The sequence below is a fragment of the Myxocyprinus asiaticus genome, chromosome 33, assembly GCF_019703515.2.
Source record: "Myxocyprinus asiaticus isolate MX2 ecotype Aquarium Trade chromosome 33, UBuf_Myxa_2, whole genome shotgun sequence".
NCBI lineage: Eukaryota > Metazoa > Chordata > Actinopteri > Cypriniformes > Catostomidae > Myxocyprinus > Myxocyprinus asiaticus.
Window position 1 is genome coordinate 27,136,984 of NC_059376.1, and position 21,707 is coordinate 27,158,690.

Genomic DNA, 21,707 nt, shown 5'->3' on the forward strand with positions numbered 1-21,707 from the left:
AAAGATCTCTTTAATATCTCAGTTTTTTTCTACTAGACAACATTGAGATGAAATGGATAACAAATGGAGACTTTTTCTTGAGCCTCCTGCTTCTCAGATGTTTATCCTGAGAAAAAGTCAATCTGGTCTCATAGAATTACGTTACTACACTGTTCCTATATTTTAGCTAAATTATTTTTATGTAGCTCGCTGTACATATCACGACATTTTCCTTGTAAAATAAACACTAGAGGCGCCAAAATGACTTTTATTCCTTGTCGCAAAGATTACGAATAAAAGGGCAGAATATCAGTTCATAAACACTTACTTTTCGCCCTGTTCCTCACACAATGCTATTTTATGACATCTACACACATTGATAGTGCATGACTTTTACTATAATGCAGGGCGATACATTTTAATGTTTGCACTACATGACTAAGTACATTTACAAACTTGTTCGAAAGTGATCAAATTGTGTGGTAGCTCAACTGAAACTGCACTTGCGACGCAAATGATCACTGTATGAGTCTTGAAATGCATGCAAGTCGGCTAGTGAGCCGAAAGTGTCATAGAAGCACCACAAAATGATGTGGTTGCTTCAGCAAATTGCAATTTTCATCTCACATTTGCTTTTTATGACACTATCAGTTATATTTAGGTTTAAGGTTTAGGGTAGGGAGGTAGGTAGGTAGTTAATGCTCGATAGACCTTAAAAACCTTAAAAAGGTTGGGATAAAACTTTTAGAGCCACTCGGTGGACATTTAACCTCGGAAACTGCCACTTTACGTGTAACGAACCCCCGTAATATAATTTTGCAAAAATGTCACCAGTCACATCATTTTTTTATGAGATCAGGCTGGAAAAAGTCTCAGTAATCTCACATGTCTCCTAAAAGTGTCTCAAACTGCACTTAGATTTGCCAAAATACAAAAGTCTGCAATCAAAAATCTGAGATTTCAATATGAACTAATTTCTTATCAAATACCAAAGTAATACAAAGAGTGATACTATCCGCATTAATACTATAGCTCTGTACTATGACTTGATTTTAACAATTGTCTCAGTTGTTTCAAATTTTATTTTTTATTTTTATTTTTTATTATTCACGAATATTCATGAGAGCTGCGCTCTGAGCTTATGCTTAGCGTGCCACTTTTATGGCACATTGTCCTCCATTTGTACATATGCGGTACTACAAATTTGATGCCAATTTCTGTTAATACACAAATAATAGCACTCTGCTCCAGCTCTCTGTTTGTATGAATGAATTACTGTAACCATAAACATTCCACTCCTAATATCCTTTAAAAAATACAGTAAAAGCTCCCCTTTGTCTTCTGCTGTCTTTGTAAGGTTCTGTACCTTGTTGGTTTTATGTAAAATAAAAACTGCTGGTTTGGAATCAAAGAGAGATCTTACCAATTATTTAAAATAATCTCTCAGAATTAAAAATATACATATACAAATGGAATGAAACATGCACATTAAAAAATAAAAGAAACATTTAAATATACCTATAAAAAAATATATATCTCAGCTCACAAGAGAAATAGTCTTTCCTAAAACATTGAGGAAGAGAAGAGAAGAGAAGAGCACTGTGTGTCATGGGGGTGTGGTCATATGTCTGTCTGCGGGAGAGGGAAAGTGGTAAGGCTCGTCACCTGGGCTGTAATTAACACCTGTCTCTCATTATAGTGATGGTGGAGGGAGACCTGATAAGGCATGCCAGAGCGTCAGAGTGGGAGAGAGAGTGGCTAAGAGCAGTGGTGTCTGAATGACCGGCAGCAAAACCCAGAGACTGCATAGTTTGGGGAGATATTAAAAGCTCTGTTTGAGTTGGCCACTGAGTGACGTTTCTTTTTTTTTTTTTAATCTAAAGTGTGTGAAGAAAATAAATACTCAAATTTTCGCTGTCTCCTTACTCCTCCATTGCCCATGAACTTGGATCTTTCACACACTGTATTCTTGAATAATGCTCTGTAACTGGTTCCCTCAGCTAATTGTGTTTCCCATGAATAATTAAACACGAACAGGCAGATGAGAAATGCATAAATAAATGAACGCACTGGCTATGTAGAAATGAAGAAGGTGACAGCTTATTGTGATGATAAGGTGATGTAAAAATAAAGAACATGCCACAGTTCTAATTACAAATAAATAAAGAAGTTGTATCATAATGGATTGATCATGACACAAACATGCTGTGTAATATAGGTCTTACTGGTGTTGCGTTTTGCAATTCCATTCAGAGGTTTTTGACTGTAGTTTAGAGTGTTGTAAACTCTACAAGATAATTTCCAAATCCTGTACCCTGCACCACATATATCACTATAAAATCTTTAAAAATTTAGGTTGAATATGAATTTCATCTAAACAGACTTGAGAGAGAATGAGAAAGACAGATTGAGAGCAGGAGAGGGTTATGGAGAAAGAGAAAGAAAACCCAGCAAAACCATGTTTCTAATCCCAGATATATCAACTCTCTGCCTCTGTGTGCACCTAAGACAGACCTCTTTATTGAAATTCATATTTCAATGCCATAAATTTGAGGACAATGGGTCGTGAATGACTGAACACTCCCAAACACAGCTCTTTGAGAGAAGCGAGTCTTCAGCATTAACAAAATATTGCTTTAAAAGCAGTGACTACACGCCTCAATGACACACTTTACATCACTTCTTCTATAAATTATTTGATTGACCAGCTGCTCTAAACCTTTATTTACAGCCATACAGTCGCTTTACTGTTTGCCATATGGTGCATCGTTCTGTATGTATTGCACTGGCATATTGCATTTACTAGCATAAGTTTCTTGAAAACTGCTTTTGGGGAAATGGGAAAATCGCATTAGAGAGAAAAATATCCACATTAAACCATCACAAACTGCCAGTGGAAATATTAAATCTTGACCTCCCATTAAGTTTAAAAGAGGCTTCCAAATCATTGTGGTGAGAAGGGGTGAAATATGTTGTATGGTCTATGTGCATAAAGAAGACTTCTACAAAAGCATAAGCACAAGGTCACATTCACAGATAAAGAGAAGAACACAACACAATAATGTCTGATTCGGGGCAGCTGACATTTACAGACTTTGAAATTCACAATAATTTGCAAATGCAGAGAAAGTACTATAACTGCTGATGAGATAAGTGGGTGAAATCACAACAGTTAATGCAAATTATAAGCCCCGGAAGAGAGAATTTATCTAATTTAAAATAGGATAATCAAATCAATGATTTTCTTTCCAAATTACAGCAATGAAAAACAGACGAGCTCTAACTGAAAATATTTATTATGTGCTCTGATTGCTGCAAACCGTCACAGTCAATAGAGTGGAGCCTATTAGAAAGTGAATCTCATTTTGCAGACATAAAAAGTGCATCTATTGGATTTCTAAGAGTTATGCAAATAGCTTTACATTTTATCATTGTAAAAATCTGAAATATTTAACACCCAAAATGATTTATACTTGATACGAAGCCTATTAAAAGAGTTTATCATGGCACTACTATCCATATCCATGGGAAAATAAACATTGTATCTGTTTAATTTGAATCATTATGAAACTGACTTTATATTTCCGATTTTATGAGCCGCACTCCAAGCCACTGTAAAATAGCCACTATACTGTATATATGCACACGTGACTGTACATCACTGTGACTGCACTTCTATTTTAAGATTATATCTATAGATCTATTATATCTATTGTAAATTGTCTATATCAAGAAAACCCCTTAACCAGGGTAAAATCATTGTATCACAGTCTCACTGGATTATTGCTTATAAGGTGTTCATGAATAAATAATCATAGATAGAAAAGGTATAACTGGAAAAAAGGTTGACGCATAAAAGATGGAGTAACCAGACTGTGGACACAATCACACGCAAGTCTCTCATTCAAAATAAGGTGCTTAGGCTGTGTCACTAACAAAGAGAGAAACACACATATGCCCAAATCTCAAAGAGAGAGGCACACACACAAAGAAAACTCAGTCCTTGTCAATCCCTTAAAGCTTGACTGCCTTGTTTCAACAGGTGTTGATACACCCAAACAAGAGGCATTGTACATTGCAGAATCACAGAGTAAATGTCTACACAGCTAATCGGTGTTAGCAACCTGCTTAGTATTTTGTAAGCTACTGTCTTAAGAGAGAGAAATGCAGCATATCAATACTGTCAGTGAAAAAAAATGTATAGAAAAAGAATCTGTACTCTCCGCCAGTACAGACTTTTTGGAGGGGAAGTTTTACTTCTAAAGAAATTCATTGTAATTTTGAAACATAAGTATATAATCATGACCACTCATGTGAAATAAAGACTCCAGTCATATCAGTAACTTAACAGCGGTTTTATTTTACATGGAGGGGGTCCCCTCATGGGGGCTACCATGTTAGAATCACATGACCAGCTTAATAGAGCACAACAGTGCCCACCCACATATTCAATCTGTGTTCAGGAAGTATTTTCCCCATTCATTTCTTCCATAGACTTTTCATAAAATAATAATAAAAAAAAAAAAGAGTTGTAAGCCATGAACCAAACCAACTAACTCCGAGGTAAATCACAACATCACAAACTTTGTTTTGAGGCAAAGAATGTATTTGCAAATCGGACAAAAAGACAAAAGGTACAGGACTGTGACTTATTGTCTTTCATGAGGGCATGAACTACAATCCCATGAAGCATTGCGAATTATGACATTGAATAAAAAATGATGGGACTATATAAAGCTATTGATTTTAGGTTGTTGATTTGAATTATAGAAACAATATATTTTATGTTTATTGCAATATAATCCGATATGTACAAATAGATTAGTTTAAGAGACACAGACTCAGTTACATCATTCACAGTACGTCATGGGAGTGGGCGGTCACTCTGAGGCACGTTTCGCGGGCTTCTTTGGCCGCGGTTTACAGATTGATGAAGCTGTCTCTGCTATGAGTAATGTAGTTGTTTACAATGAATTCCGCTATCAAACAGGATTTTTAAACAATGAAGTTGAAATAACGCAGACGGATGGCTTCAACGGAAGCATATACCATCGATGAAAACCTTGTAGCTCACAGTAGGTCTGCCTCTGAAGGTTTATAAGTTATCAATTAAAATAAATTTGTCTATGGGATAAATTAATGGGATTTTTACTTACGGAACCAAACTGTTACACTCTATACTACTTGCTTAATCTCAGTAACCGCCCTGTTATTGAACACTCACTCAGGGATTTAATTAATCCTGTCTGACTGTAAATAGAGAATTTCTGCAATGGCTTCAGTAATTTAAAACTATTGTGTATGAATGATGCTTCATCCATGCAAATAGGTTTCTGATGTAAGTCCAAGATGACAAAAAATTACTGAGTGCACCTTTAAGTATTAGTATTATAATTATTTTATCTTTAAAAATGTGTCAGTCGAAAAAGATTCGAACTTGTGACATTTACGCACCTTACACGAGAAATTTAGCTCTAAGCCACAGCAGCCACATCATGCTGGGGGTGAGCCCCCCTGAGGGCTAATGTACATAACCCCAAAAACATTAGCCTAGGGCCTGGGTTTTGTTAGGTCCCATTTACACCTGGTATTAAAGGTGCTGTATGCAATTTTTTTATGGAATGAGAAAAATATTGCATGAGAAAATATTCCTACTCCCTGAAAGATATCACTGGAATGAGTGTCCTAAATTAACTCACCGGTCTCTATGACAGCACTATACTGCAAACCGCAAATAAAAATGTGTCCATGGTCACATTCCTTGATCAGCCAATCAGAACTTTGATGTGCTTTCTGCCTGTCAACCATTTTGCATGTTCTCATAGTGTAGTTGTTGAAGCATCACTCAAACACAATAGTTTTTAATTACTGATGCCATTGCAGAAATTCTCTATTTACATTCATAACAGTAATCAGTTGAGGGTGCTATTTTGCTACCATTGTGCTTGACGACCCTGAGAAGATGCACTGCTGCTCGGTGACATGGTACAGCCATATCTTTGGAGGGCAGGGTTTTGGAAATAGGGGCGTCTCTTTCAATGGCTCAGTCTCATGGAAATTTCAGAATGGCTAATATCGCTTACAGCACCTTTAAGATGCATTTTGGGAGATGCGTTTGAAACAGGACACTCACCTAAAGACAGGTGTAAAAGAAGTCTAAAACATTTTTAGATTTTTCCTCTTCAACCACATTCGGAGGTGGTTGAATGTGATTGAAAACACATGTGACCACTTTGGGCTAATAGTGTAAAAGCTAATTTGTTTAACTGTGTTTCAAAAGTGGTGAAGCACCACCTACTCACCTGTCAATCATCTGCGTGCTAAAATATGATTTTTAAACTTGAAAATAAGTAACTATCCGATCTGAAATATAAAAAAAGTGCTTATATTTGCACGAGACTTCACAGTACGCCTTCAGTATGCCTAAAATCAACATGCAGTGACATAGATGAGAAGCACGCACAACCAAAGCTCAGTTAAAGGAATACTCCGGGTTCAATACAAGTTAAAGCCGCACTACGGAACTTTGTGTTTTCTAGCGACATCTGTGGCTGAAACTTGAAATTGCAAGCAATTTGCGGAAGAACACTTTTACTTGAGCTGTGTTTTGGCTCTGCTCTTCTACGCGAATGAATCTCATGGTTTGAGCTCAGTGACATTGCCCATGTGTGTTCATGACTGGGAGATATTAAGAACCGTCATAATGTTCTATTTTCATGTTGATATTATGTTATTCTATTGAACATTTAAAACCGAAATATTACTTGCTTTGATAAAGATAAACAACATATTTTGAATTCATGAATTTTACACTTATAGCACTTTTCTGATACTACACTTAAAAAACTTTTACATAGGGAGGATTCTTCTCAACCATCACCAGTTAACATTATTTTGTATATGATTATTAAAGCTAGGGTGTGTAATCCAGAGAGACTAGCAGTTAGCAAGCTAGCTTTGAAAGCATAGAGCCTGCCCTTGCTTCAGAGTTGTCTCCAAAGCCATGCCTCCTCTATCAGACATGAACACACACAGAGCAGAGTTAATTCTGCTTTTAGCATGCTCTTGATCCAGACGTTTTTCGTTGTAGATGTTTCTAACATGGTCTTTCTTTTCTTGTTTCCTTTTACTGGTGGTTCAGGAGGAACATAAGGTAGCTGCGGTTCGCCTTCCATTCTCACGCTTGCTCTGCACAGCGTCAAGGAACCCGCGCTGATGACGTGTGATTGTCTGTGCGAACAAGTTGCATGGCGGTATGCAAATATAGATTGACAGACAGGAAGGACATCCTATCATTACATTCTGACTGAATGCAATGATTGGTCGATCATTTTTTAGTCCTGTCCCTTCCACAGAAGAGAGATATATATATATATATATATATATATATATATATATATTACATTTAGACCACTTAAATTATTGATTGCTATCAGTATGTAAAGAGACTTTCAACCAGTTTAACAAAAAAAAATTCTGGAAAAGATTGCACACCCTAGCTTTAAGTGTTTTATCAATTTACTCAAGAATATTGAAAGAATTAAGGTTTACGTCTGATCAATCTGCAGCAAGCGCGGAGTTGATATGATGTATTTTTTATCTCTTTAGAGTAATACTATTCTCATGGCCATTGAAAATATTATCACAAATATGTTGAAATATTGTTTGAGCACGGAGGGTAGATCTTAAGAATCAAGTGATGAGTTACTTAGCAAAATATACCACAGTCAACTTCTCTTTGAATACAAGCAAAACTTTATTTACAGCATAAACTAAACTAACACAGATAAAACATGAACACAGATTAATGAATGAATGAATGAAATGATCTGTAACAGGAAAATGAACTTTATGGAGTCCTTACCCCATGCTTTTAAAACTCTTAATATTTAATTTAGTACACCGTGATTTGAGATTGGATTTCTCAAATTATATTAAAGAAACACCAGCAATTTCAACGAAAGCTTGGAGGTCTGTACTTGCGTTACGTTGTATGCCGTTGAAGTCCATGATGTCCTTTGGCTTGGCTTGTGGAAGTTTGTGTTTAATTGATTTTGAAGTTCTGAAGAAGTTGGAGGGTCGGTTTCAGCAGAAATCGACTGTGCACACTGGATTGATGATGGCAAATGATGATAACTCTCGGAACTCTTCCAAAGAGAGAGAGAGGTTACATTCTGGAGATGAGCAGGTAAGCGCAGAAGAGAGGACAGAAGGAAGAATGGATGAGAGAGAGAGAAGTGTTCAGGCATGGCCTTTTAACCCATTCGATTTGGTCTATCCCTGAAAAGGCTCCAAGCCAATCAGAAGTGTCTTTACGATGTCACATGATCACCTCTTTCCCTCCTTTAAAGTTTATTTTCAATCCTTTGTGTAAAGGCCTCTTAAAATTTCCGCTTGAAAAATACTTGTTTTAATCATACTGTGACAAGTTCTTTAACTCTCTGCAAGGAGGAAGCAGTAGAATGTCCAACTCAAAAGGGTATTTATTTTTTAACACAAATTTGCTTTTCAGCATGTCATGGTGTACACAGAGCACTCTGCTTCGTGTGTGTGTGTGTGTGTGTGTGTGTGTGTCTCTCTCTCTCTCTCTCTCTCTCTCTCTCTCTCTCTCTCTCTCTCTCTCTCTCTCTCTCTCTCCACTTGCATCTGGCTCGCTCTTAAAACCGTCTCCAACTCTCACTGCAATGACAAACAGCTGTTAGAGACAATCATTGACAGGTGATGATCCTCACCATTCTCATCTCCCAATCTCGCTCTCCATTCACAAGCCAGCGCTCAACCATGCCCCCACCACCACACATACATTTTATATCCTAAGTAAAACAAATTATAACAATAAAATGAATTCACCCATTGGTCTCCTCATGGGAAGACAAACCTTCACATATCAGACACAATACATTTGCTCTGAACAGTAGTTCACTAACTGTTTCAACATGGATAATACAAGATTAAAAATCATAATCACCAATTTAACAGTTATAAAAGTGATTACAAGTCATAACACGTAGTTTAAAGATTACATCAGGCTATAATTATTTGTGTAAGATTCATTTTTACTATCACAAATAGACTGTGCGTTGTCCAGTGTGGAATGGTGATACAATGGAGTCTTTTGATAGTGTTATAGTTCATAATATATGTATATACATTGTAAAAACCCAAGAAAAGTTTGTTTTGTGCCTTTGGAGATGATAGAAAAGCACTAGTTTTGGTCCGGCTAAAGAAAGTTTCCAAAAGTTCAGATCCAGTGAGAGTCTGTTCAATCTCTCTGTCTTGAACAATGAGTTTTAAGCATGTGATGGGTATAACGGCTGACTGTCACATGATGGTTATTCAGTATATCATTTTGTTTGTGTTTGTGTGTTCTGACTGAATGAACAAAACAAAAGAGCTTCTGCAGGTATGTGACTGCCTAAGCACAAAAAAGCAGGAAAATGTACTAAGCAAAGTGGGGGACAGTGAACAAGGTTTTAAACATTTTAAAGAGATTTCCCTCAACATGTATTTATACTGTAAGTGTGGCTTTTACAGTTGTCACGCTGATTATTCCACATTAATGTGAAAATGACAATGAATAAAAATGTAACCCTCTTCATCATGTGGCTAGAATTATTTCTGGAATGTGCATTTAAATTAACAGTTTTTACAGAGAGTGGTCTCCCAAAAACTTATGTCCATTTTTATAACATCCGTAACCCAAGTCAATTTCCCATCTAGACTGAACATTTTGTAATGTCTGGACTGCATCTGCAGAGTTTTATGATTATACACCTAAACGGTTCGATATACTGGCAATGAATACTTTATATGTGAAGATAAATTTCAAAATTTCACTGCAAATATCACGTCAGAAATGCTGAAATTGCAGCTAGTAATTTTTAAACTGTCAGCAACAGTGGCAACAGTTCAAACTCATTTTATATCCAACCATTTTATTACTCTTGATGAATTAAAATAAACCTTTTTTATGTCAGGAATGAAGTCCTGATGGCAAGTATCAGGAGCCTCCGTCCCACATGTTCTCAAAAAATGTATGCGTGATGCAAAAGCAGCTGTGAAGTTTGTGAGTGAAGTTCTGAGGGAAGGTTGAATGACACTTGTTTGGGTGAAAAATGCTTATTGAGAATGCACCAGAGAGGATATTGTCGATATCATATGAACCCCCAAAGAAATATGGAAGAATCACATCCCTGCTTCTTTCGATTTCTGGAAACCCCAGGTTTCCATGGTTGCAGTTCTTTCTCTGGAATGTGCTTGCCAGTTGTGGGGGTTTTGGGTAAAGGTTGGGTTTTTCTGGACACCCTCCCTTGTTTTGTGACAGTTACATTGGCCAGATGCAGGTCAGCTCAGACTCCTTGGCACCAGTCTGAATTTATAGCTTCTTAATGCTTAGAGGAATTTCCTGGAATAATAGGCCATCTTGGTGTAATTCTGTCTTAATCCTTCTTAATTTCCTTCTGCCCGGCTACTCAGATCCTACACTATGTTCTAATTAAATAATTAATGTTTTAGCAGTAAAGTTATAATAGATAGATGGTTACACACTAAACAATTAATATGTGCATTACTGTGCTATAAAATCAGTACATTTTAAACATCTTGAGATGACTATACATTTCATGGGGAATTACCTTGTAGTAACTTGTACCTAAAGTGGCTTTTAAACAGACTTATGAACAGACAATCTCTAAAATGAGAAAACAGCAGCACACATTCTTAGGGTACCTGGAAACTACAGCAATGTTATAAAATACTCAGAAGTTATGAATATTAATAAACATGTTACAGTAACTTCAACAGACAATGAAGATACATCACGAATGGTTAAAACATGAGTATTATTGTTCGATTCAAATGAGCATGACAAGCAATATATGTTTCAACAACCCTACCAGACAACATATCCAAGCATTATAGAAAGTAAAGAACTTTGGAACGTGTGACAGCCGGTACTTCTTTTCTGTGTTTACAGACCTGACCTAACCTAACGTATGGATGAACGACATAAGCCAGTGATTTCATGCCAAAACCAACCTGACAGCTCAAAATGCAAATAATTTTTGTAGGCTTACCGTAGTGAATCGAGTTAAGGTAAAGACATTGTTTTGAACACTGTTTTTTTTTTTTTTTTTTTATGTACTCAATCAGTAGTGACATTTTGTTCATTTTTAACCAAAACAATCTTCCGTAGTGCAGCTTTAAGCTCAGTCAATAGCATTTGTGAAAATGCTGATAACCACAATAATAATTTCGACTCGACCCTCCTTTTCTTTTTTTTAAATAAGCAAAAATTGCGGTTACAGTGAGACACACAATGGAAGTGAATGGGGCAAAAAAAATTAATTTTTTAATTAAGCTAATAATTTTGTAAAAGCACTTACAGTAATTCTTCTGTTAAAACTTGTGTATTATGTGTAGGGTTGCTCCGATACCAAAATTTTGGTACCTGGTACCTCGGTATCAATACTAAATCAATACTTAAGCAACAAATAAAAACCTCCGTGTTTTCCGTTAAAAAATAATTCTGGATTCCATGTTAAATGTTTTAATTAAATCTTATTATTAATACATGCAGCTTTAATCAAATTAAAATATAATAATTAATTTGTAACAAAAAATGCAAATTTTATTTTTGGTCAAATAAAAATTCTGCAAAACAGAGCTTTACAGTATTGATGAAAACATTAATGAAAAAAAAATTGATTACCTCAGACACAAGGCTGCTATGGCTGAATCACAACATGCTGATATTCAGTACACTTTTGTGATATTGCTTACAGATAATAATAATCATAACCAGAATACAACTGTTTAATATTATACTACTGTTATTATGAGTTTTATTGCTACTTTTTGAATATTAAATTTTTATACACTAGTTATATTTTTCTATCTTCAATTGTCTGGCATAAAAAGAGCTTTCATTTTAGCTGGACTTTTATTTTGACAGACGTTTGAGTTCTTCCTTTTTTTGACAGGTTAGTTATATCAAGCTTCCCATTAATGCTATAATACTCCCGTCACGACTCGCAAGCTAAAATCTCCAAGCTGCACCAGAGAAGGAGATTTGAGTGTTCATAACCTTTTATACACTAAACACGCTGCATGAAAATCAAGCACCAGTAGTGTGTGTTGCGTCTGTGTGTGTGCGCGCATGCGTATGTGTGTCAAGTCAAGTAATTTTTATTTGTATAGCGCTTTTCACAATACACATCGTTTCAAAGCAGCTTTCCAGAAAATCATGCTTTAACAGAAAATGAAACTGTAATATCTCTAAAGTCTTAGAGTTCTCATTGTGCAATTGTAAATTGTGTATAAAAATAAATAATTAAATAGTTAAATAATAATTATATTTAGAACCCCAGTGAACAAGCCGAAGACGACCGTGGCAAGGAACGTAAAACTACATAAGATGTTGGTTATTGGAGAAAAATAACCTTGGGAGAAACCAGATTTACTCTGGGGGCCAATTCCCCTCTTGCTAAACAGCATGAATATAAAGCCAATATTAGTTATTTGTGTGCAGTTCAAGTCATGGTTTAAAATTTGTAAACTAAGTAAGTGTTAAGGGCCAGTGTTTAAAGATTTTGTTTGAACTGTTAGATTAATGACTAATGTCTTTGAAGTCCATCCTGGATTAACTGAAGAAGTTCACATTGATGCATTGTCCTTTGTTAGTTGGCTGATGAAGGCATTTGTTGGCAATTAATTGATAGTCTGTGTGTTCCATTTCAAGAGTGTAATCCATCAATAAACAAAGGTGATGCAGGCAGAGATCAATGAGGTGCATCGCAGTTCAACTGGCAAGTCATTTCGGTGAGGTCAGTCCATGAATTCCAAGGTTCAGGCAGTGGCTATGAAGTATCCGATGAGTTGGCATCAGTTCATCCTCTGAAGTCCGTCGTAAAAGACTTAAGTGATGTCTGGCTAGCACCGGCTGTAGTTTGTCGTCATCACTCAGCGACACGTAGCAGTGGAGTCCGACACCAAGCAGGAACGGAGCTGGATCTGGCCGGTGTTCTGACAATCTGTGCTACCTGCTCAGGATGAGCTACCAGCAGTAAAAACAGTGATATGTAAAGTTAAAACATGGGTAGCACATGTCGGGAGGCACGGGAGAACCTGTCGGTATGTACTACAACAGCATGAAATGTGTTAAAAACCTAGGTAGCACATCTTGTCAGGCAGATAATACCTATCAGGATGTGCTACCAGCATAACTATGAGATAGTGTGATATGGTGTGAGGCTGTACTAAGCCCTAAACCTACCCCAAACCCTAACCCCAACCCCAAAACTATACAAATATAGCGTTGGTAGCACATCCTGATAGGTAGCATATATTTTCACGTCACCAGCTCTGGTAACCTCAGGATATGAATCCCAAGGTTGAGACAGGGAGACAAATAGAATAATATTAGCGTAGATGCCATTCAATTTATTGCAAAATTATAGATTATGAGATGTGTTTCTGAGAAATGTTTCTGGTTCTGGCAGACCTAACTAAAGCAGCTTAATTGTGAGTTGATGCATAAATTAGGTGTATGCCTGGCTAAATAGATGAGTCTTAAGTCTAGACTTAAACTGAGTGGGTGTGTCTGCATCCTGAACATTATTAGGGAGACTATTCCATAGTTTTGGAGCCAAATAGGAAAAGGATCTACCTCCTTTTGTGGATTTTGATATTCTAGGAAATATTAACAGGCCAGAATTTTGTGATCATAATTAACATGATGGAATATAGCATGGTAGAAGGTCACTTAAGTACTGTGGAGCTAGACCATTCAAAGCTTTGTATGTAGTTAACACGATTTTAAAATTAATATGAAATTTTACAGGTAGCTAATGTAACAACAATAAAATTGGGCTAATATCATCATATTTACTGGTTCTAGTCAGCATTCTGGCAGCTGCAGTTTGAACCAATTGAAGTTTGCAGTACATCCTCCCGGTAATGCATTACTATAATCTAGTCTTGAGGTCATAAACGCATGAATTAGTTTTTCGGCATCAGCAATAGAGCACGTGTCTTAACTTAGCAATATTTCTGAGGTGGAAGAATGCTGTTCTGCGAACACTGGAAATTTGATTTTCAAAGGACAGGTTGGTAACAAATCTTACACCTAAATTCTTCGCAGTAGAAGATGACGTAACAGAACATCCATCGAGTGTCAAATTATATTTTAGCGACTTATTTTTTGAGGTTTTTGGTCCAATAATTAGAACCTCTGTTTTGTCAGAATTGAGTAGAAGGAAATTTCTAGCCATCCAATCTTTGATTTCATTGATGCACTCTGCTAATTTTGAGAATTGTGAAATTTCTTCAGGTTTAAAAGATATATAAAGTTGGGTATCGTCGGCATAACAGTGGAAACTTATTCCACGATTCCTGATAATATCTCCCAGGTGAAGCATATATAACGAGAAAAGCAGAGGCCCTAAAAGTGATCCCTGTGGCACTCCATACTTAACTTGTGTTTGATTTGACAATTCCTCGTTTACACATACAAAGTGGCAGCAGTCTGATAAATAGGACCTGAACCATGCTAATGTAAGTCCACTAATGCCAACATAATTCTCCAGCCTATTCAAGAGAATGTTGTGATCTATGGTGTCGAAGGCATCATTAAGATCTAAAAGCACTAGAAGAGAAATGCAGCTGCGATCAGATGATAAGAGCCAGTCATTTATAACTCTGATAAGTGCAGACTCAGTACTGTGATGGGTCCTAAATCCTGACTGAAATTGTTCATATATACCATTTCTCTGTAGAAATGAACATAGTTGTGAGGACACTACCTTTTCTAGTATTTTCAACATAAATGAGAGATTTGAAATTGGTCTATAATTAGCCAATTCGCCAGAATCAAGCTGTGGCTTCTTAATAAGCGGTTTGATAACTGCCATTTTAAAGTTTCTTGGGACATGTCCTAAGGATAGCAAGGAGTTAATAATATTAAGAAGAGGTTCTGAGATTACAGGGAATACCTCTTTTAAGAGCTTAGTTGGTATTGGATCTAACATCTATGTTGTGGCTTTTGATTTTTTGATACGTTTTTTAGCTCTTCATGAACTATGACAGCGAATGATTGAAGTTGCTTGTGAGGGAAATTATGAAACACTGTTTTTTGAGGTGCTGTGACAGTTGATTGCATAATTCCAATTTTATTTCTGATGATTTCTATTTTATCAGTAAAGAAATTAATGAAGTCTTTGCTATCGTGTTGCAACAGAATATCTGATTCAGTTGAGGCTTTATTCCTAACCAATTTAGCCACAGTACTGAATAAACACCTAGGATTGTTGTGGTTATTTCCTATGAGTTTGCTAAAACATGCTGACCTGGCAGCTTTTAGTGCCTGTCTGTAGCTACAGACACTATCCTTCCATGCACCGCAAAATACCTCTAATTTTGTATTCTTCCACTTGCGCTCCATTTTCCGAGCTGCTCTCTTGAGAGCATGAGTGTGATCAATGTACGATGGTGTGGTGATTTTTTAATCGAAGGGGGGGCGACATTTTCAAGAGTGCTAGAGAAAACTGTATTTATATTTTCTGTTATTACATCAAGCTCTTCTAGACTTTTTGGCTTACTGAGTATGTGATACAATTCTGGAAGATTATTAGTGAAGCTGTCTTTAGTGTTCAAAAGAAAAGTTCTACCTGAACGATAGCATGGTGTAGATTGTTTGCTAGCTGATCGCAGCAAACAAGAGACGAGATAATGATGTAAGATTCTATTGCTCTGCGGTAGAATTTCTATAGTATCAACATCAACTCCATATGACAGAATTAAATCTAGTGAATGATTATGGCAATGAGTTGGTCCTGTCACATTTTGTCTGACTGCAAGAGAGTTGAGAATATCTATAAATGCTAATCCCAATTAGTCATTTTCTTTATTTATGTGTAGCAAAACCTCCTCCTCAACTCTTCAGAAGAGGCTCATGTTTATAACAATAACCTGGAGGAGCATATTCATTTAAACTAATATATTCATCCGGTTTAAGCCAGGTTTCAGTCAAACAGAGCGCATCCAAACTATGATCTGTAATAATTTCATTTACAATTAGTGCTTTAATTCTTTAATTTTTTTTTTAATTTTTTTTTTTAAGTTTGATCTTAATCAGTTTTTTTTTTTATTATTATTTAGTGAGGGGTTTGTGTTTGGTAGTTCAGGGAACAGACACAGTCTCTATATGATATCTAGGTGATACAATCACTATGTGTTGTAGTTCATGTGACCTGTGTGACGTCTCAAGGCAGTTAGTAGATGTTCAGATTAAACAGTTTGTTTGCTTCCTGACCTGGGCCCCAATTAGTCAAATACTATCACTATTTAGACTATGAACCAAATTACTAGAGAGGAGAGCGGCACCTTCTCTGGAGGGATGGAGTCCATCTCTCATTATTTTTAGTGATCTCCAACTGGCAAATCCAGACATCGTTAGTGCCAACATGAATAACAATTTTAGAAAAACTACATTTAGCATTAGTCAGCACTTGTAAATTTGATCTGATGTCAGATGCCCGAGCCCCCGAAATGCATTTAACAATAGTGGCTGGAGTCTCTATTTCTACGTTCCTTACAATAGAATCACCTATTACTAAGGCTCTTTCAACATGATTCTCAGTGGGTGCATCACTGAGTGAGGAGAATTGATTGGAAACCCTAACAGGAATGGTAGAGTGGTGTCGATTTGCTGAGCGAGTATGCCGCTGTTCTACCTGCATCCAAAACAGTATCTACTGGCTTCTCTTTCTCACTGACCTCCACTAGCATTTTGATGTGTGTCTCTAACTCATTGTGGCATGGGGGCGTGGTCATGTGTCTGTCTGTGGGAGATGGAAATCGGTAAGGTTCGTCACCTGGGCTGTAATTACTCTAACACCTGTCTCTCATTATAGTGATGGCAGAGGGAGTCTTGATAAGGCTCACCAGAGCGGCAGAGGAGAAAGAGAGAGTGGCCCAGAGCAGTGGCGGAGGAAAGACCCGCAACAGAGACTGTCGTCTAGAGAGAGCTATTTTGAGTTGGCCACTAAAAGCCATTTTGCTTTGTGTGTGTGTGTGAAGCTAAAGTGTGGGTGAATAAACTCTCAACTGTTCGCTGTCTCCTGAATCCTCCATTGCCCACGAACTTATCCTTATCACACTCATTAACCTTCTCCTTCAGCCTGACTAATTCCTAACATTTATCACATGTAAATCCCTCACTGCTGACGGAAGTAGCTATAGTAAGCATGTGGCATCCAATGCAGGAAGAAATAACATGAGCGGATGCCATGACTTACCGCAATTGTTGTTGTTGTGGTTGTTCTTGAGCGGCAGGGGTTTGAGATCGATGTGGTTCGATGTGGTTCCTGATCAGCAGTTGTTTAAGACTGATGCAATAATCTGTGTAAAGCACAGAGTAGAAAACAAATGCATGCAGTCGAGACGCAAGATGTAGACAAGTGGGAAAAAAGAAAAGAAAAAAAAGAGAAACGGGCGCGCGGTAAAATACACGCAGTTGAGACAGTAGAAAAGTGAGAAAAAAACGAAGCACGTGGTAAAATAGCAAAGGATAAAACAATGAACGTATAAGAATAAGCAATGCTAAGCAGGCTAGCAAGCTACAAACACAGACTCGTGCAGCGTGCCGGCAGCAACCAGAACAGGTGTGTGTGTGTGTGTGTGTGTGTGTGTGTGTGGTTGGGTTTGGGTGGTTTACGAGGACTTTTTTTTTAGGTTACAAACTGGTAATTACAAGGGTATTATGCTATAAATGTGGTTAATGAGGACATTTCTAGTGTCCCCATAATTCAAATCGCCTAAACAATGTTTTTTTGAAAATTTAAAAATGCAGAACGTTTTTTGTGAGGGTTATGTTTAGGGGTAGGTTTAGGGTTAGGGGACAGAATCTATAGTTCGGACAGTATAAAAATCATCATGTGTATGGAGAGTCCTCATAAGGATAGCCACACCAACATGTGTGTGTGTGTGTGTGTGTGTGTGAAGTATATAGGGCAGAGTGGCACCACTCGTTCATTCTATAGCACGCATAAATGGGACTGTATATTATTTATTTAAATGACACCATTCTGCTGTTTAATGATCACACTTGGCCATATTGAGATTTTTTTTTTCATCTCAAAACTTTCACATCTTATAAGATTTTGCTAATGACATCATATTGTAAAATGGTACCGAAATTAGCAAAACGATGATATCGTACCATTTATATATTTTTTTTGGTATCACAATATTTCGTTGTGGAGTTTCATTACAAAGTTCAGGAGGAGCTTGTTAATTTAATCCGACCAATTTCATCACCAGAGTAAGCATACAGTATATAAACAGCTGCTTACCTCCATGGTGGCGACAATTCTTCCGGCACTCAGCCCCGCCCGTTGCCCACGAACAGACCCGTGCAAGTGGCTCGGATCATCGGATTGCAACTCCGCTGCAAAGCATTCACCTTCATCAGAACAGCTCTTCCATCTAAATCATCTCATTTTCAACAGAAGCTGCCGCAGCATCTCATTTGTTTTACAGCATCGACTGCTACCATTTAAGTGCTACTTTTACACTGTTTTCTTCCTAATCTCCATTCACCGAAGCAGATCATTGCACGAAGCTGCTTCAGCAACTGGCTGCTTCGGCACTGTTTACATGTGAAACAGCCCCCTTCGACTGTTCATACGTTCTTATCTAAAAACTTTCTTCCCTGAGCGGTCAATCATGTGAGCCTTCCTCTGCGAATGGGTGCTGATCCGGCTTCATGCTACCCAAGCTCTACTACAGCTTTATTCATACGTGATGGAAACAAAATTAACTATATATTTCCAATGCTCCCCGTGTTTCAACATGGTTCCCCCGCACAGGTGATTCCTGTCAGCCTCATTGTCTTGACGCGCAGCTCGTTTAGGGCATGATCCATTCAGCGATTCCGTTCAATGTCACCTTCCAACATGACTATTATGATTGTTTCTCCCTTCAAAGCACCCTTTGTAGTGTGATTTATTCAATTCGGAACTCAGGGGCAATCATGCAACAAACAAACTCTTTCCAAACAACTGCTGTTCTAAATTACAACATCTTCTCTAATCAACGCAGACATTTTAGCACGAGCTCGCTGCCACGGTAGCACCCGTTCTGACATACGTTTCATCTCCTTGCAGCACCAAGCTCCACAAGAGGTGGATCGCGCGCTGCATCCAACTCATTCATAATCATTCCGCGAACGTGTCTCACCTCCTCACAGCATCAGAGCTCGCCTCACCGCGCAGCCCGATAACATGAAGCAACTACTTCTATAAACTTCTATTTATCCCTATAACATGACTTTCCTCCTGCCCAGGACAAATGCTTCACGCAGGTAAAATCAATCCAGCATTTTTCGGGCCATTCGACAAACTTCCACTACACGGCAAAACAGCACAGCGCACCGTCCAAGCGCTGTCCAAGGACAGAACTGGGGCATCTTTCGGGCCATTCGATAAACTCCCACTACATGGCAAAACAGCGCAGCGTGGCGGCCAAGTGCCACCACTGTGGCATCTTTCGGGCCATGCGACAAACTCCCACTACACTGCAAACAGCGCAGTGCGCTGTCCAAGTGCCGCAACTGTGGCATCTTTCAGGCCATTCAACACACTCCCACTACACAGCAAAACAGCGCAGCGCACCCTCCAAGCATCGCAACTATGATGTCTTTTGGGCAATGCGACAAACTCCCACTACACTGAAAACAGCTCAATGCATCGTTCACGTCCCACAACCGCAGCACGTCTTTCAGGCCATGCGTCTCAGCTTCCAAGGCTCCGTAACTCTTATTATCTCACTTATACTAAACGAACCGTCACCCACCTAATGATAACAGTGGCAACAATCGGACCACTTTAGGTCTTCCCTAAACAGTCTGCCATAAGCCGGCATCTCTGCATCAATCAATTTAATTCAAACATCACATATTATATGCCCTCACGTCAAACGTTGCACTTGACAACTCAACCCATTCGTATCGCAGAGTGAGATCTTTCTTATATGCAGCGTGAACTTTTCACAGGAAAACACGGGCTCTTCCCACTCACGCCGTGTTATCCCATGCTCGAGGACTCAGCCCGTTCGTTTCGCATAGGGACTTTCTTTAAATGCATCATATATCACTTCCACAAGAATCAAGTGTCCTACCGTTGTATGCCATGCAGGCCCACTCCTGCGGATTCAGCTGCTCGCAACTCCGAACGAGCTCACTAAAATACAGCATAAAATATTCTCACATGAATCGTATGCTCTCCCAATGAACGCCGTGCGGTCCCACACCTGAAGATTCAGCCCGTTCATATCGCAAATGCACATGGAAGCACGTATCCTGACATTGCCTCTCACATGTTCCAGACGCCTCTGTTTTTTCCACTCAACCTATTCTTTCTGCCAACATCCATCCCTCTACCCTTTCTTATCTATGGGCCACCAGAGCGGATTCCCACATGAGGCTGCCATCGCTGGAGAACCCCGCCCCAGACCCATTCCCCTCCTCACTTTCCCCTCCTCCTTTCTATCATCCTAATCTCCCCTACCCCAGAACCGTTCCTTGCGTGAGGCTGCCTCAGCAAGCGAGCCTTGTCCCGAATCCTTTTTCAGCTAACCTCCAACCTCCAGCTCGCATTCCCACATTCACACTTCAAACAGCTATACTTCTTGCTATTCCCTCAGATGCCGAAGTCACAAAACCTCCGCCAGTCTCCAATCACCTCCGCCCTCAAATTCTAGCAGAGATTCAGAGGCTTGGCCCCAGAAGCGAACCCGACACCAGCCCCAGTTCCTCCCTGTTTATAACTGAAATTCCTATAAATCACCCTCTCAAATGATAGTAGGCTACCCCTCACCACCGATCTGCTAACCCGATGCCTAAAATACTCTCCGCAAGGGTTACATTTCTCCAAACACCTAAAAAAAACACTACACGGCAGTTTCATCCTCGCCTTCTTCGGCTTCTTTCGCTGTTCAGAACTCACTACCACTGCAAATTCTACCCAAGAATCCATCCTACCATTTCGAACCTCCACATCATAGACAATGATTCAATCAGATACTTTATCAAACTAAGTAAAAGAGATCAGACTAAAAGAGGGCATTCCTTTTCATTTTCAATCTGCCAACTCCCATCCAGCTCTTCCAATTGCTAGCACACTATCTCCAACACAGGGTATCCGGCATCTCAGAAAAACTATACTCAAGCCATTCCTTCCGTATCCGCGCTGCAACTGCAGCAGCCCAAAGGCCTCGTAGGGACTGTCATTCATCCTCTTTACATTTCTACACAAACACATTGCTTTTCACGTTTCATGAAGCTCCGACACTTGCGACTCACTGCCCTCTCTTGGCCTCTTTTTGGGGGTATTTGAGCTCAGGTTAAATCTCGAGCCTCGAGCCCTCCTCCAGGGACAGCAAGCCAAACCCGTTTAATCTATCCTTACTACAGGATTACATTAACTCACGAACTACTGAAAGTACCAGTATACCATGCAACCCTAATTATATGAGCTGTAAAGTTGTTAAAATCTTTGTTTTTATGGTCGTTTTAGTGTTAACAGTGTTACGTTGTCATGGCAACAAAGTTGTAAAATTTAATATAACTTTGATCACACAAAAATGATGTTAACAAGCATATTGCTTATGTCTTGTGGCTATACTTTTGAAACAGTGACGGAGTAAGTCACTAAGAATGAATTGCGCTTAGT

General features: G+C 38.5%; 1 protein-coding gene across 2 annotated transcripts in view; it reads right to left on the reverse strand.

The window, feature by feature from the left end:
- Positions 1 to 21,707, reverse strand: part of LOC127423810 (copine-5-like) — a 142,144-nt gene that overhangs the window by 102,850 nt on the left and 17,587 nt on the right. The gene's annotated exons all lie outside the window — the stretch shown is intronic.